Below are 15,283 nucleotides of genomic sequence, written 5' to 3' on the forward strand. Positions count from 1 at the left end.
ATTTGCTTATGGTGGGTGGTGTGAGTGACAGAAGCATAGACCCGAGTAAGTAGGTTGTTTGCGTATGGGATAAAGGGGACTTGATACTTTAATGCTATGGTTGGGTTTTACCTTAATGATCTTTAGTAGTTGTGGATACTTGCTAGAGTTCCAATCATAAGTGCATATGATCCAAGAAGAGAAAGTATGTTAGCTTATGTCTCTCCCTCAAATAGAATTGCAATAGTGATTACCGGTCTAGTTATCGATTGCCTAGGGACAAATAACTTTCTCGTGACAAAAAGCTCTCTACTAATATTTACTTTATTGCTTCTTTATCTAAACATCCCCTAGTTCATATTTATGTGTTCTTTATTATCTTGCAAACCTATCCTATCACACCAACAAAGTACTTCTAGTTTCATACTTGTTCTAGGTAAAGGGAACACTAAGCATGCGTAGAGTCGTGTTAGTGGCAGATAGGGCTTGAGAGAGTATTTGTTCTACTTTTAGCTCCTCGTTGGGTTCGACACTCTTACTTATCGAAAGAGGCTAGAATTATCCCATATACTTGCGGGTCATCAACCACTCAATGACATAATAAACAATCACTATGCCATGGGTCGGATTGCCAAGTGGGCCATTGAGATCCTCCCATTCGACATAACATACAGACCGCGTCGGGCCATTAAATCCCAAGTACTGGCCTACTTCGTCGCCGAATGGACAGAGTCCGAACTCCCTAAAGAGTACGACACATATTCCAACTGGGTCATGCACTTCGACGGCTCCAAAATGCTGGTGGGCTTAGGAGCGGGCGTTGTCCTAACATCCCCCACTGGAGATACAGTTCAGTACGTACTCCAAATATTATACACAGGCTCCAACAATGCAGCCGAATACGAGGCCTTATTGCATGGTCTTGGGATGGCTGTCTCCATGGGCATACAACGCCCAGAAGTGCGCAGGGATTCAAACCTCGCAATATCTCAAATAAATGGAGACTTCGATGCCAAAGATCCGAAAATGGCGGCTTACCGTAACGCTGTTCTCAAAATGTCGGCTCGGTTCGAGGGGCTTGAGTTTCATCATGTGGCTCGAGAAAGTAATCAAGCGGCGGATGTCCTTGCTTGCATCGGCGCCAAGCGCAACCCCGTCCCACCTAACATATTTCTGGAAAGGCTCTTCAAGCCATCCGTGGTGTGGTGAGGGGAGAGCGGCAACACCAGTCCGGATTCGACTATAACCCCATATTTATAACACACTGATATCATCAGGGGCTCAGCCACCGAAATAACACCATCGGCCCATCTTATCATGGCAGTCATTGCCCCATGGACCGAACCCTTCTTGGCCTACCTTAATAGGCGAGAACTCCCTTGGGATCAGAATGAGGCGCGCCGCATTGTCCGACGCTCGAAAGACTACAAGGTTCATGATGGAGAACTCTACAAGAAAAGCGCTACCGGAGTACTTCAAAGATGTATCTTCGAGGAAGAGGGGCAGCAGCTCTTGGCTGGAATTCATGCCGGTCTCGGTGGTCACCACGCCGTGGCATGGGCCCTTGTAAGCAAGGCCTTCCGTACAGGTTTCCATTGGCCGACAGCCCAAGCAGATGCACAAGACCTTGTCCATCGTTGCGTTGGATGGCAGCTTTTCACCAACCAAAGCCACATGCCACCCACCACTCTACAAACAATCCCCATCACTTGGCCTTTCACGGTCTGGGGGCTTGATATGGTCGGACCCCTTAAAGGAGGAAGCCATAAGAAAAAATATATGTTGGTCATGGTAGATAAATTCACTAAGTGGATAGAGGCCAAACCAGTTAAAACGGTGGAAGACGGACCAGTGATAGACTTCATATCCGGTGTTGTGCACCGTTATGGTGTTCCACACAACATCATCACCGATAATAGCTCCAATTTCACAGCCGATGAGGTGAAAACCTGGTGTGTTAATCTGGGCATTAAGCTCGATTATGCCTCCGTTTATCACCGGCAAACAAACGGTCAAGTCGAACGGGCCAATGGTCTTATTATTAGTAGCATTAAGCCCAGACTAGTGTGGTCTCTGAAAGAATTAGACAAGCACTGTGTCGAGGAGCTCAACTCCGTACTCTGGGGGCTGCGGACCACGCCCAATCGCACTATCGGATATACACCTTTCTTCACGGTGCACGGCGTAGAGGCTGTGTTACCCTGCGACATTATTCATGACTCGCCTTGAGTGCGCATGTATGAAGAGAGAGAGGCCGAGCTTGATCGGCAGGACAGCTTAGATGCCCTGGAGGAGGAGCGCGACATCGCAAAAGGCCGTTCCGCATTTTATCAACAACAGGCCCACATATATCAAAGTAGAGAAGTGCGGGCCAAGACTTATAATGTTGGCGAACTCGTTCTACGCTTGCCGGAGAAGAAAAAGGACAAACTCAAGCCCAAGTGGGAGGGTCCCTTCATCATTGACGAAGTTCTCACCGGAGGAGCGTACCACCTGCGTGATGCATCAGATAATCGCCTAGAGCCGAACCCATGGAATGCGGCCAGACTCCGAAGATTCTATGCCTAGCACCGAACTCTTTGTTCGTCTCCTTCTCCCTTTTGTTTCAATTATTTCTTTTTCCCTCTCTTTTCGCTTTTCCTTTTTTAGCCTTAAAGCTTTTATGCGATTACACCATTCACCAACGACGTACACATCCCCAAATATGTACGTCCATTATACCTGGGGCCTTCTTGTACATAAGCTTATTATTATTATTTTCCGAGCATTAAGCTCACCACATATGTGTATTTTACTCGTATGTACCTTTTATTTGCCATTATATGCATCGATATGACTTAAGTTTTGGCCAAGCCGGGTTGCCTGGCTCCTGTGCTTATGCCCTACGTTCCCGTTAGTTCGGCTAGGGCATAAAGGGAGGACCTCTGCGATTGTTACTACCGGGTCATCCGGATGTGTACCTCAGACTGGGTCGAAATCTAGCATTCTTAAGGGAATATTCGGTCGACGGACTAAAAATGTTTTTACTCATTACACTATGAACCCCCAGATGTTACATATACTGCAATTTTTCAATCACAGTTTGGGCATGCACGTTAACGCATGCTCACCCAGGGAAAGGAACCCTTAACGGAACTATTCTCTCTAGAAGATGTTTCTTACAATCACAATGCAATATAACATAGATAGCCGAATACAACTTGTCTATTCAAGCAACTATGACCCCTACGCCTGGTTTCCAGGCATACCCCGGTTTATTTAGCCGCTCGGGTATTCAGAAACACTCCGCACCTTCGGGTCCAGAGGTCGAAGCGAAAAGGTCTGCCATGACAATTGTTTTACAATCCGGCTAGGGAAAAATATGTCAAGAAAAGTACATAGTCACTTGGACTCAAAAATTTCCTCTTCTATGCCATCTAATAGGTTGTCTAGTTTACAATCCTGTTGAGAATATTTTGCGGCTACTTTTACCTGGTCATATACCAAACAAACTAATGGGAATTTCTTTTCCATCTGACCCTAAAGGTCCCACCTGGGCCATATGATTCGGATCAAGCTTGGAATACTGTGTTTTCACCATGGCCCAGACCTCTCACGCACCTTCCCAGTAGGCTGATATCTTCCATAATCGGAAATGCCGCCGCGCTCCCTTAAATAGATGTACAAGCTCCTCCATACTTCCTGGAGGGGAGGCGGATGGCCATAAGGCCTTGGCAACACTTCGCATCACCTTCCGAGCTCGCTCGTGCATTTGCGATAGCTCTTGTAGCAGATCGCCCGAAGATCCGGACATCTCCCCTTTGGAACGGCCAGTCAGCATACCTACAGACATAACTCCCTCAGTTCCTTTCTTCACCGAATTACGCGGAGGTAAGTTTGAACACATACTAAATATGCCACCTCGCAGCCTCTTATTTTCCTTCATGGAGTCAGCCAGCTGGGCCCGCACATCTTTCAGTTCTTCGCCCTGCTGGGTGTTGGAATCCTGGAGCTTGTTTTTCTCCTCCTTGACCCGTGTAAGTATACATTCTCCCGCGGCCCATTGACTTTTGGCTTCTTGTTCATCTGCTTGTGCGACTTCCGGTGCCTCTCCCGGATGATCTGACGATCCTGCCATAAGATACACAACTGTGTTAGCATTGCTAGTATATAATTCCGTTTTTCTCGATGGTGGGACACATTACCAGGCGATGCCTTCTTGGATTTCTCCAGTTTGGCTGTCGCAGAGGCTAGCTGGGTCTGACACTTTTCCAGCTCTTGAGACAACAGGTTGTTCTTCTCCGTAATCACCTGGTTTTACAATGATCCTTAAATGAGCTGAATCAACTGCTTCAAGTCTCAGGGGCTACTGGTATATAATTATCAGGTTTATACAATGTGAGCTCACCCGCATATCTTTCACATGTTGGTATGTGGCTCTGGCAAGCCCGTCTTAAGCAGCTCGGATGTATGCATCAGCCGAGTTGAAGGAATTGAATGCCTCTTTGGTAAAGTTGGGGTCGCAAAGAGCAGCCCTTTGGCGCCGATGGTTCCTGACGCTCTCCACTTTCGAGTTTGTGACGGACACATCATCTGAATCCCCTGCCAAAGGACAATCCAGTGGCACTCCCGTATCAGCCCTCGTTGTTACGACAGGGTCGGGAACCTAGCTGTTGGGAGTGTGACTCGCAGGACTCCCGGACATAGTCCGACGAACGCTCTTCCTGATAAGACATGAACGGATAATGTCACAGTTGGATGTGACCGCCAAAGGGCATATTTATGAAGCCATACCTCTTTGATGATGGCTCCGACGTGTCTTTGCTTGTCTTCCTCTTCGAAAGCTTGCCCGGTGCGGGCGCCGCTCTCTTTGGAGTCGCCTCTGGTGCGGGATGGTGTGCCGAGCACCTCCACTTTGGAGCACGAGATAGTGTGGTGGGTGAGGCAGAAGGAGGAAGCTCTTTTGGAGGAGATGTCTCCTGATTACTTACATGTGAGGTAGGGAGAAGACGGGGATAGTCAGCGGTGATGGCCACTTCCGTGCCGTCATAGCTCGCCTGGTAGAACACCCCATCCTCGAGCGTCACAAATATGTCTGGATGCTCTTCGAATCCGGGGTCAAGGTCCCGGTTGTGGTCCTCTGGCTGTGGGGCAGGGCTATGGAGCCCCTTGGTGATCTTCCGCCATTCCTGTTACAAATGGACGGATTAATGTCCATGGAAAGTGACTCAGGGAGTAGATTGCGTAGACTAGTGGGATTGGAACTCACCCAGCTAGGAGGATTGTACATGGAAAATCCATCTCGACGCTTAATACGAGTGAATCCCTCTTTCTCCCCTTTGTATAGTTCGGCTAGTATTTTGGCCAAAGCGGCGGGGGTGTCCGGACCCTTCCGACCATAGCGGGAGGCGTCATCTCCCCCATTATAGTGCCACATGGGATGCCCTCTGTATTGGAGTGGCTAGACCCCTCGTACTATGGAAGTCGCCATTACCTCGACTATTGATAATCGGACTGGGCGAGCGTCTTTGTCTTGCTCATCAATTGACGGACTTCCGTGCTATCTTCCTCCTCGAGGCTCCGAGGGCGCCAGCTGTGGCGTTTCTTCAATGGAACGCTTGAAAATTCGGGAAGACCCATTCGGATTGGGTCGGGAAGGGCGACGTCCTCAATATAGAACCATTTAGAAGGCCACTCTTCGGATGCCTTCTTCGGCGTGCCGGACAGGTATCCGGTCCCGGCGATGCGCCATACCTCGGCTCCGCCCACTTCAAATATTGATCCCTCTTGGCTACGAGGGACGAGGCAGAATAGTTTCCTCCATAATTCAAAATGGGCCTCACAACCCAGGAATAGCTCACAAAGAGCAACATAACCCGCAATGTGCAGGATGGAAGCAGGTGTGAGATTGTGCAGTTGGAGGCCATAATACTCCAGAAGTCCTCGGAGGAACGGGTGGATTGGAAATCCAATGCCTCTCAGCGGATAGGGAATGAAGCACACTCGTTCCCCCTGGATGGATTGGGAAAATTCTCCGTCTGAGCCTCGCCATTGAAGGAAGCCAATCCTGCTCGAACGGGGGCTAGATCTGTGTGTGTGTGGGGGGGGGGGGAGAAATCCCTGTGTATGTAGCTTCACTAGCTGACTATGGGATACAGAACATTTCTCCCAATCGCATTTTCCAGGACCGTGGGGACGGGAGGAAGAGCTGGGAGCGCCAGCCATGTTGGAATTGTTTCTCCTAGCAAGCTCTGAGGATTCCTCGCTTGGTGTGGAATGGATCTGAAAATCCCAATCTCTTTAAATAGATGCCTTTCTTACATGGTCAGGGTGATATGTGCAAAAATACCCCGACCTCTCGTATTCGCTCGACACGCGGAAGCTGAAGTCATGAAGGTGTGGAAGCCGATGGGCGAGACATTAAATGGAAAGCTGAATACTGCTATTTAAATCAGGCACTTTGAAGTAATTGGAGGAGGAACCCGCCTTGCAATGCCGAAGACGATCTGCGCGCCAAACACATCATCATTGAAAGACTGGTTTGAGGGCTACTGAGGGAGTCCTGGATTAAGGGTTCATTGGGCATCCGGCCTATTGACATGGGCCGGACTGATGGGCTGTGAAGATACAAGACCGAAGACTCTCACCTATGTCCGGATGGGACTCTCCTTGGCGTGGAAGGCAAGCTTGGCACGCAAATATGAAGATTCCTTTCTTTGTAACCGACTTTGTACAACCCTAGCCGCCTCCGATGTCTTCATAAACCAGAGGGATTAGTCCGTAGGGGCAATCATAATCATACAGGCTGTACTTCTAGGGTTTTAGCCATTACAATCTCATGGTATACCAACTCTTGTAATACTCATACTCATCAAGATCAATCAAGCAGGAAGTAGGGTATTGCCTCCATAGAGAGGTCCCGAACCTGGGTAAACATCATGTCCCCCCGCCTCCTGTTACCATCAACCCTAGATGCACAGTTCGGACCCCCTACCCGAGATCCGCCGGTTTTGACACCTATAGAGGCCAAGAAGGAGGTGGTAGAGGAACGAGCCGCCCGCCTAAAACATGAAGCGAGGTTGGATGAAGTCCAACAAGAGCTCAAGGATGCTATAAGCAAATGTGAGTCCTTGGAGCGCAAGGTGTCGGATCGAGAGTCCGAACTTGCTACGGCCCTCCAAAGTGCGAAGGATGCCCAGGTTGAAGCCCAAGGCGCCTGTCAGGAGATCCGAGAGGCAAAGCAGATCGCGGCGGGTAATGATACGTCTCCAATGTATCTATAATTTTTTTATTGTTCCATGCTATTATATTATCTGTTTTGGATGTTTGATGGGCTTTAATATGCTCTTTTATATTATTTTTGGGACTAACCTATTAACCGGAGGCCCAGTGCCAGTTTCTATTTTTTGGCCTATTTTAGAGTTTTGCACAAAAGGAATACCAAACGGAGTCCAAACGGAATGAAACCTTCACGATGATCATTCTTGGACAAAAAGCAATCCAGAAGACTTGGAGTTGAAGTCAGAAATGCCACGAGGCATCCACAATGCAGGAGGGCACGCCCATGGGGGGTAGGCACACCCCCACCCTCGTGGGCCCCTTGTAGCTCCACCGACATACTTCTTTCGCCTATATATATATATACTCTTATACCCTAGAAACATCAGGGAGAGCCACAAAACCACTTTTCCACCGCTGCAACCTTTTGTACCCATGAGATCCCATCTTGGGGCCTTTTCCGGCGATCTGCCGTAGGGGGAATCAATCATGAAGGGCTTCTACATCAACATTGTTGCCTCTCTGATGAAGCGTGAGTAGTTTGCCACAGACCTTAGGGTCCATATTTATTAGCTAGATGGCTTCTTCTCTCTCTTTTATTCTCAATACAAAGTTCTCCTCGATGTTCTTGGAGATCTATTTGATGTAATACTCTTTTACGGTGTGTTTGCTGAGATCCAATGAATTGTGGATTTATGAACAAGATTGTCTATGAATATTATTTGGTTCTTCTCTGAATTCTTATATGCATGATTTGATATCTTTGCAAGTCTATTAATTATCGGTTTAGTTTGGCCTACTAGATTGATCTTTCTTGCAATGGGAGAAGTGCTTAGCTTTGGGTTCAATCTTGCGGTGTCCTTTCCCAGTGACAGTAGGGGCAGCAAGGCACGTATTGTATTGTTGCCATCGAGGATAAAAATATGGGGTTTATATCATATTGCTTGAGTTTATCCATCTACATCATGTCATCTTGCTTAATGCGTTACTTCCTTCTTATGAACTCAATACTCTAGACGCATGCTGGATAGCGGTCGATGTGTGGAGTAATAGTAGTAGATGCAAAATCGTTTCGGTCTACTTGACACGGACGTGATGCCTATGTTCATGATCATTTCCTTAGGTATCTTCATAACTATGCGCTTTTCTAACAATTGCTCGACAGTAATTTGTTCACCCACCGTAATACATGCTATCTTGAGAGAAGCCACTAGTGAAACCTATTGCCCCCGGGTCTCTTTCCTATTATATTACATCTATTTACCATTATATCGCATCTCGTTTACTATTTTGCAATCTTTACTTTCCAATCTATACAAAAAAAATACCAAAAATATTTACTTTACTATCTTTATTAGATCTCACTTTTGCGAGTGACCGTGAAGGGATTGACAACCCCTTTATCGCGTTGGTTGCAAAGTTCCTGATTCTTTGTGCAGGTACCAGGTGACTTGTGCGTCGTCTCCTACTGGATTGATACCTTGGTTCTCAAAACTAAGGGAAATACTTACGCTACTTTGGTGCATCACCCTTTCCTCTTCAAGGGAAAACCAACGCAAGCTCAAGAGGTAGCAAGAAGGATTTCTGGCACTGTTGTCGGGGAGATCTACGCCAAGTCAAGCCATAACAAGTACCCATCATAAACTCTTCTCCCTCGCATTACATTATTTGCCATTCGCCTCTCATTTTCCTCTCCCCCACTTCTAAAACGATTTTCGAAAACCTTTGCCTTTTCTTCGCCCCTCTTCCGTTTGTCTCTTTTCGCTTGCTTCTTGTGTTCTTGTGTGTTGGTGTGCCTGTTTGCTTTGATGGCTTTGCCAAAAATTGTTGATCCTCACCTTAGGAGGTTGGAAGAAATTGAAAAAAACGTTAGAAGCTTTATGTCTTTACAATTTGAGCACAATAATATCTTCAGAAACGAGCTTAAAGAACAAAAAAATTATGGAGTACATGAATAAAGAGCTCGATGATATGTCTAAGGAATTTTATGGTTTGAAATCTCAGTTTGCTCATCTTGAAAACTTAGTAGGCTAAATTTTGGATAAACAAGCCATCTTAGTTAATAAAATGGCCGCTAAACCGGAAGATCTACATAATAATGATGAAGATCTAAAAGTGATTGATGTGACTCCTATTAAATCTTTGTTTTCCAATATGAATCTTGATAAAGATGGGACTGGAGATGAGTCAACTTTAGTTAAAAGACATCCCAATGATTCGGAGTTTTTAGATCTAGATTCAAAAATTGATAAAAGTGGGATTGAACAGGTCAAAACTTTAAGTAGCAATGAACCCACTATTTTGGATTTCAAGGAATTTAATTATGATAATTGCTCTTTAAAAGATTGTATTTCCTTGTTGCAATCCGTGTTAAATTCTCCTCATGCTTATAACCAAAATAAAGCCTTTACTAAATATATTGTTGATGCTTTGATAAAATCTTATGAAGAAAAGCTTGAACTAGAAGTTTCTATCCCTACAAAACTTTATGATGAGTGTGAACCTACTATTAAAATCAAGATTAAAGATTATAAATGTTATGCTTTGTGTGATTTGGGTTCTAGTGTTTCCATGATTCCAAAAACTTTATGTGATGTGCTAGGTTTCCGTGAATTTGATGATTGTTCTTTAAATTTGCATCTTGCGGATTCCACCATTAAGAAACCAATGGTAAGGATTAATGATGTTCTTATTGTTGCAAATAGGAATTGTGTGCCCGTAGATTTCATTGTTCTTGATATAGATTGCAATCCTACATGTCCTATTATTCTTGGTAGACCTTTCCTTAGAACGATTGGTGCAATTATTGATATGAAAGAAGGAAATTTTAGATTCCAATTTCTGTTAAGGAAAGGCATGGAACGCTTTCCTAGGAAGAAAATTAAATTGCCTTATGGATTTATTATAAGAGCCACATATGGATTGCATACCGAAGATGGCAATACCTAGATCTATTCGTGTTTTTACGCCTAGCTAGGGGCGTTAAACGATAGCGCTTGTTGGGTGGCAACCCAATTTTATTTTTGTTCTTTGCTTTTTGCTCCTGTTTAGTAATAAATAATTCATCTAGCCTCTGTTTAGATGTGGTTTTATGTTTTAATTAGTGTTTGTGCCAAGTAGAACCTTTGGGAAGACTTGGGTGAAGTCTTTGCGTTCTTGCTGTAAAAAACAGAAACTTTTGCGCTCACGAGAATAGCTGTTATTTTTTACTGGATAGTGCTTTTAGGTTGATTCCTTTTGTAGATGATTAATAGACAAATTCCTCACGTCCACAAATTTATTTCAGATTTGTAGAGTTACAGAAGTATTTGAAAGTTACAGATTGCTACAGACTGTTATGTTTTGACAGATTCTATTTTTCGTGTGTTGTTTGCTTATTTTGATGAATCTATGGGTAGTATTGGGGGGTATGAACCATAGAGAAGTTGCAATAAAGTAGGTTTAACACCAATATAAATAAAGAATGAGTTCATTACAGTACCTTAAAGTGGTGGTTTATTTTCTTATACCAACAAAGCTCATGAGATTTTCTGTTGAAGTTTTGTGTTGTGAAGTTTTCAAGTTTTTGGGTAAACATTTGATGGATTTTGGAATAAGGAGTGGCAATAGCCTAAGCTTGGGGATGCCCAATGCACCCCAAGGTAAAATTCAAGGACATCCAAAAGCCTAAGCTTGGGGATGCCCCGGAAGGCATCCCCTCTTTCGTCTTCGTCTATCGGTGACTTTACTTGAGGCTATATTTTTATTCACCACATGATATGTGTTTTTCTTGGAGCATCTTGTATGATTTGAGTCTTTGCTTTTTAGTTTACCACAATCATCCTTGCTGTACACACCTTTTGGTAGAGGCACACATGAATCGGAATTTATTAGAATACTCTATGTGCTTCACTTATATCTTCTGAGCTAGACAATATTGCTCTAGTTCTTCACTTATATATTTTTAGAGCACAGTGGTGGTTTTATTTTATAGAAATTATTGATCTCTCATGCTTCACTTATATTATTTTGAGAGTCTTTTATAACAGCATGGTAATTTGCTTGGTTATAAAATTAGTCCTAATATGATGGGCATCTAAGATGGGTATAATAAAAACTTTCATATAAAGTGAATTGAATACTATGAGAAGTTTGATTCTTTATGATTGTTTTGAGGTATGAAGATGGTGATATTAGAGTCATGCTAGTAGAGTTGTTTTGAATTTGAGAAATAGTTGTGTTAAAGTTTGTGATTCCCGTAGCATGCACGTATGGTGAACCGTTATGTGATGAAGTTGGAGCATGATTTATTTATTGATTGTCTTCCTTATGAGTGGCGGTCGAGGACGAGCGGTGGTATTTTCCTACCAATCTATTCCCCTAGGAGCATGCGCGTAGTACTTCATTTTGATAACTAATAAATTTTTGGAATAAGTATGTGAGTTCTTTATGACTAATGTTGAGTCCATGGATTATGCGCACTCTCACCCTTCCACCATTGCTAGCCTCTCTAGTACCGCGCAACTTTCGCCGGTACCATACACCCACCATTACCTTCCTTAAAACAGCCACCATACCTACCTATTATGGCGTTTCCATAGCCATTCCGAGATATATTGCCATGCAAGTTTCCACCGTTCCGTTTATTATGACACGCTCCATCATTGTCATATTGCCTTGCATGATCATGTAGTTGACATCGTATTTGTGGCAAAGCCACCGTTCATAATTTTTCATACATGTCACTCTTGAATCCCGGTATACCGCCGGAGGCATTCACATAGAGTCATATTTTGTTCTAAGTATTGAGTTGTAATTCTTGAGTTGTAAGTAAATAAAAGTGTGATGATCTTCATTATTAGAGCATTGTCCCAGTGAGGAAAGGATGATGGAGACTATGTTTCCCCCACAAGTCGGGACGAGACTCCGGACTAAAAAAAAGAGGCCATAAAAAAATAGAAAAGGCCCAAATAAAAAAATGGGAGAAAAAGAGAGAAGGGGCAATGCTACTATCCCTTTACCACACTTGTGCTTCAAAGTAGCACCATGATCTTCATGATAGAGAGTCTCCTATGTTGTCACTTTCATATACTAGTGGGAATTTTTCATTATAGAACTTGGCTTGTATATTCCAACGATGGGCTTCCTCAAATGCCCTAGGTCTTCGTGAGGAAGCAAGTTGGATGCACACCCACTTAGTTTCTTTTGTTGAGCTTTCATACACGTATAGCTCTAGTGCATCCGTTGCATGGCAATCCCTACTCACTCACATTGATATCTATTGATGGGCATCTCCATAGCTCGTTGATATGCCTAGTTGATGTGAGACTATCTTCCTCCTTTTTGTCTACTCCACAACCACCATTCTATTCCACCAATAATGCTATGTCCATGGCTCATGCTCATGTATTGTGTGAAGATTGAAAAAGTTTGAGAACATCAAAAGTATGAAACAATTGCTTGGCTTGTCATCTGGGTTGTGCATGATTAAATACTTTGTGTAATGAAGATAGAGCATAACCAGACTATATGATTTTGTAGGTATAGCTTTCTTTGGCCATGTTATTTTGAGAAGACATGATTGCTTTGTTAGTATGCTTGAAGTATTATTATTTTTATGTCAATATTAAACTTTTGTCTTGAATCTTTCGGATCTGAACATTCATGCCACAATAAATAAAATTACATTGATAAATATGCTAGGTAGCATTCCACATCAAAAATTCTGTTTTTATCATTTATCTACTCGAGGAGGAGTAGGAATTAAGCTTGGGGATGCTTGATACGTCTCCATCGTATCTATAATTTTTGATTGTTCCATGCTCTTATATTATCTGTTTTGGATGTTTAATGAGCTTTAATACGCTCTTTTATTTATTTTTGGGACTAACCTATTAACCGGACGCCCAGTGCAAGTTCCTATTTTTTTTGCCTATTTTAGAGTTTTGCAGAAAAGGAATACCAAATGGAGTCCAAACAGAATGAAACCTTTGCGATGATCTTTCTTGGACCGAAAGCAATCTAGAAGACTTAGAGTTGAAGTCAGAAAGGCCACAAGGCGTCCACAAGGCAGGAGGGCACGCCCAAGGGGGGTAGGCGCGCCCCCACCCTCATGGGCCCCGCGTAGCTCCACCGACGTACTTCTTTCGCCTATATATACTCTTATACCCTTGAAACATCAGGGAGAGCCACGAAACCACTTTTCCACCGCCGCAACCTTCTGTACCCGTGAGATCCCATCTTGGGGCCTTTTCCGGCGGTCTGTCGGAGGAGTAATCGATCACGGAGGGCTTCTACATCAACACAATTGCCTCTCCGATGAAGCGTGAGTAGTTTACCATCGACTTCGGGTCCATAGTTATTAGGTAGATGGCTTCTTATCTCTCTTTGATTCTCAATACAAAGTTCTCCTCGATGTTTTTGGAGATCTATTTGATGTAATACTCTTTTGCGGTGTGTTTGCTGAGATCCGATGAATTTTGGATTTGTGAACAAGATTATCTATGAATATTATTTGGTTCTTCTCTGAAATATTATATGCATGATTTGATATCTTTGCAAGTCTCTTCGAATTATCGGTTTAGTTTGGCCTACTAGATTGATCTTTCTTGCAATGGGAGAAGTGCTTAGCTTTGGGTTCAATCTTGCGGTGTCCTTTTCCAGTGACAGTAGGGGCAGCAAGGCATGTATTGTATTGTTTCCATCGAGGATAAAAAGATGGGGTTTATATCATATTCCTTGAGTTTATCCCTCTACATCAAGTCATCTTGCTTAATGTGTTACTCCGTTCTTATGAACTTAATACTCTAGATGCATGCTGGATAGCGGTCGATGTGTGGAGTAGATGCAAAATTGTTTGGGTCTACTTGACACAGACATGATGCCTATGTTCCTGATCATTGCCTTAGATATCTTCATAACTATGCGCTTTTCTTTCAATTGCTCGGCAGTAATTTGTTCACCCACCGTAATGCATGCTATCTTGAGAGAAGCCACTAGTGAAAGCTATGCCCCCCAGGTCTCTTCCCTATTATATTACATCTCTTTTCCATTATATCGCATCTTGTTTACTATTTTTAAATCTTTACTTTCCAATCTATAGAACAAAAATACCAAAAATATTTACTTTACTATCTTTATTAGATCTCACTTTTGCGAGTGACTGTGAAGGGATTGACAACCCCTTTATCACGTTGGTGGCAAGGTTGTTGATTGTTTGTGCAGGTACTAGGTGACTTGTGCGTCGTCTCCTACTGGATTGATACCTTGGTTCTCAAAACTGAGGGAAATACTTACGCTACTTTGCTGCATCACCCTTTCCTCTTCAAGGGAAAAACTAACACAAGCTCAAGAGGTAGTAGGTAAGGCCTTTAATATGCAGAGCAATTTTGTAAGGAGAATGTACACCTTACTGACCCGCATTTGGAGTTCTCCAGGCGCGTTTGCAGATCTACCCCGGAGTATTGTTGATGCTGCGGATTTCTTCCAAGCTGAAGAGGGGAGCTCAACAGAGAAGCTGTTCTGGTCGCAGTACCTTGCGCCAGAGCATCCAGTGCCCCTCAGTGACCAGCTGAAACAGCTGACCGAACTGCATAGGGTGACCAAACTGGCCATGAAGGATGTTGTAGTCCGTCTTTTGGCCAGCCGAACCCATACCCAACTGCTACTTTGGGCTTGTGAAGTGGCTACTCGATGGCTGCCCACGGCTTGATGCTATAAAGCGGTCAATATGTATCGAAGGTGCCCGAGTGGCCTTCGCCCGTGTCAAGGTGAAGTGTGCGAAGATGAATGCATCCAATCTTGCAGCCGAGGAACCGCCCGCAGGCAAGGAGCATCTCACGCCGGAGCACTATTTCAGTGACGTCCTTGAAGGATCGCGCACTATAGAGGGCTAGTGTTCGAAGGACATCATTTTTGATTGAATGTATCTGTGCTGCCTGAACTTTGTATTATGAAAACAAGGCTTTTGTATAATAATTTTCTTGTTTCATCTGAAATTATTTTTCCTCCGTTGCGGCCGTTTACAAAATCTGAGAGTTGGCTAGTTGTCGGCTTCACCCCCCCATGT

This window comes from Triticum aestivum, chromosome 3B (assembly GCF_018294505.1).
Source record: "Triticum aestivum cultivar Chinese Spring chromosome 3B, IWGSC CS RefSeq v2.1, whole genome shotgun sequence".
Classification (NCBI taxonomy): Eukaryota; Viridiplantae; Streptophyta; class Magnoliopsida; order Poales; family Poaceae; genus Triticum; species Triticum aestivum.